Below are 3,702 nucleotides of genomic sequence, written 5' to 3'. Positions count from 1 at the left end.
TATCCTATATGTATATGTGTGTGTGTGTTTGTGTGTGTGTGTGTTTGCGTTTGTGTTTGCCCTACCACCACTACTCAACCACCAGTATTGGTTTGTTCACGTTCCTGTAATGTAGTGGTTTGGCAAAATAGATCGATACAATAAGTCGATTTGTTCAACTAAAATCCTTCGAGGCGGTGCCCCAGCATGGCCGTAGTTCAATGACTGAAAGAAGTAAAAGATAAAATGTATACAAACAGTATTATTACAAGCAGTCAATCTATGCAATAAACATTATCTCATTGTGCTTTGTTTCAGGTTACTGCTGGAGAATCACATTTAACATTTCAAGCAATTATTTTTCTGGAACCTCAAATTATTTCACTGTTCAATTAAACAATGATGAAACACAAGTTTTCTCAAATAAATTATCTTGTTCAGATAAATGTGAAAGTGGAACTCAACCAAGCTTTGATTTTTCCACTTCACAAATTGATCCAGTAAAAGAATTACAATTAAATGAAACGGTAAAAAATCTCTTTAAAAGATTGACATCTGGTTGGACATTGATAACTGTAAGTATTTGGATAGAATTCTCAATTTAATCCGTGTGTGGATGTGTGTGTGTGTGACTGTGTGTGTGTGTGTGAGTGTGTGTGTGTGTGTGTGTGTGTGTGTGTGCATGGTTATGCTGCATCATCATGTTACTCAAAAGTTCCTGTTTTTGATTCAGATGACAACATATCAGTATCCAGCTCTTTCTCTTACAACTTTCAATTCAGGCAATGAAAAAGGTACATAAATATAAGGATATAATGACATCTCCTTTTACTGTGGATCATCTCTCCCTCCTATTCTCTCTTTCTTCCTCTCTCTCTTTTTCTGTCTCTCACACACACACACACTAATACAGATACAAATACATACAAACACATGCATACACACACACTCATACATACATACATACATACATACATACATACATACATACATACATACATACATACATACATACATACATACATACATACATATACATATGTCACTGCACCTTGCTCTGGTATCAGCTGCTACAGTGAATGCCATTGAAAGACTGACCACAACATGGCCCACACAGTTACTAAAGCAACAATTGTTATTACAAACAGAGTCAAAACTATCAGCAGACATTCCAGGGTGATAGTTTTTTTTTATTTGTAATACTGTTTGCATTGGCAGTGAATCCCTTGTTAGCCCTGTTAACCAAATGCCATGACTACATGCTGGGATATGCAGGAAAGAAAAATGTTAATGTCGTCCACACATTTTTATTGATGACGTAAAGTGTAATATGATCAGCATCAAGAGACAATTAGAACTACACGAAAATTTTGGAATGGAATATAAGCAAGACCAATGCTTATATGTGATTGTCAACTGAGGAAAGATTGTTGACCAGACAGAGAACATGAACATCAACGGCTTGTGGATGTTCTCTAATGATGAAAGCTACAAGTACCTTGGAATTATGAGAATGTTGCATAAGTTGATACTGTGACTAAAGCCAGAAAAACAACAGAATACTTCTGTAGAGTCTGGAAAATATGGAAATCAGGGCTGTCTGCATTTAACAAGACCATATCTCACATTGCTTTTGCAGTACAATTGCTAATACTAGCATTTGGGATATTGGATTGGATACTTGACACGAAATGCAGTCTGGACATCAAAACCAGAAAGGTACTGACCACCACTGGCAACTTTCATATTAACAGCGACACTGATAGGACATATGTGAGATGAAATGATGATGGTAGAGGCATAAGGTCAGTCCAAACAACCTTTGAAATTTGCATTTTATCATCCAGACAACACCAGCTGAACAGTAATGAAAGAAACGAGTAGATTCCATGCATACTCAAAAGGGAGAGCAACAACATTGTCAGAGTGGTAGAACTACTGAGTAGGTGCTCTGAGAATCCAGCTATCTTATGTAAACCAATGGAGACTGGACTGGCCAACTTAAACAGAAGCTTGAAGGAGAAGCAGGTATCATACCAGCAAAAAGCAATGCATGGGGTACATATCCCATAAGCTAGAAAGCACCAACAGTATTGACAAGAAGAGCAGTCTCTCCTGGGACCACAATAGATACATTACACCCCACCTAGCAGGATATACCTTCGCTATTCAGAAAGATGAGATAGCTACTACATACATGCAAAACAAGAGAGACAAATATACTACAAAACCTCCATGATGTGTTAAAAAATGGTTAGCATTGTTGTACCAGTGTGGAAGATATCACTCACATCATCAGCAGCTGCCCCAAAATGTCTATGAGATACTACCTGTCCCTGAGGCATGATATAGTTATAAAAACTATTTGCAATGCTATCTGCAGGAAATACTGCTCTGATGTATATATTAAAGGCATGTTAGAACCATAAGTTATTCACACCTTCAAGAGCAAGAAATACTTGTGGAAACACTTCAATAAAAGCATACCTTCAGAGCAAACATAACAGACTTGATATTGTTATGTGGGACAGGGAACAAAGAGCATGCACTGTTCTAGAGGTCAGCTGTCCAGCGGATGTGAATGTACAATCAAATGTCCAGGAAAGAGAGAACAGTAATGGCGAATTAATGCGGAACTTACAACTCTTGTACACTGACTATGAATTCTCATTTTTACCTATCATCATAGATGGATGAAGTTATGTACCAACGATTTTGCACAAAAACATAGAAATACTTGGTTTCAGAGAAAAAAAGAAACTGATGTGAATTCTCCAAATCCAATCCATTGGTGGCACGGAGAAGACTTATAAGACATTTCAAAACTTCTCCATCTATGATTCTTATGTAAATAAATGCACACACTTGGGTGTATGCATTGACAGTTCGACTAAATCACCAATTCAACGATATATTTATAAATACTGGAACTATCTTGACTCAAAAAACTTCGTCACTTTGTCAGTGACCAGCTCAAACTCACTTTCTCAAGGGAAACACACACACACACACACACACACACACACACACACACACACACACACACACACACACACACACACACACACACACACACACATACACACGTATATATACTCTCTTACGTGTTTCAGTCATTTGACTTTGGCCATGCTGAGTAACTGCCTTTAGTTGAAGAAATTGACTCCAGGAGTTATACTTTGTAAGCCTAGTGCTTATTCTATCGGTCTTTTTGCCGAACCGCTAAGTTTCGGAAACATAAACACACCAACATCAGTTGTCAAGCGATAGTAGGGTGACTAACACAAACGCAAAGACAAACACACATAAATGTATACATGCGCGCATGCGTGTGACTGCAAACATCTGTGCACCTGCGTGTACGTACATACGTGCGTGTGCATGTATATGATTGAAAGCTACGCATCCATTTCCAAGTATATATGTATATACATACATACATACATACGTACGTGTGTGTGTGTGTGTGTGTGTTTGTGTGTGTGTGTGTGTGTGTGTATGTGTGTGTGTGTTACATGCTACATGCTTTACATTTTTATTTCAATTCTTTGCAGATTGGTTTGATGAACTTGAATACTTCAGCTAATTATAGATGCACACTCGATAAACCTGATGCCGACGAAAAAGGCTGTAAACTAAAGTTCAAAGGTAAATTATATCATATGTCTATGTAGCTAGAGAGCAATACATATATATATATATATATATATATATATATATATA

Source organism: Octopus bimaculoides, chromosome 12 (genome assembly GCF_001194135.2).
Source record: "Octopus bimaculoides isolate UCB-OBI-ISO-001 chromosome 12, ASM119413v2, whole genome shotgun sequence".
NCBI lineage: Eukaryota > Metazoa > Mollusca > Cephalopoda > Octopoda > Octopodidae > Octopus > Octopus bimaculoides.
The sequence above is the reverse complement of the archived record's forward strand: the minus strand, read 5'-3'. Positions refer to the sequence as shown.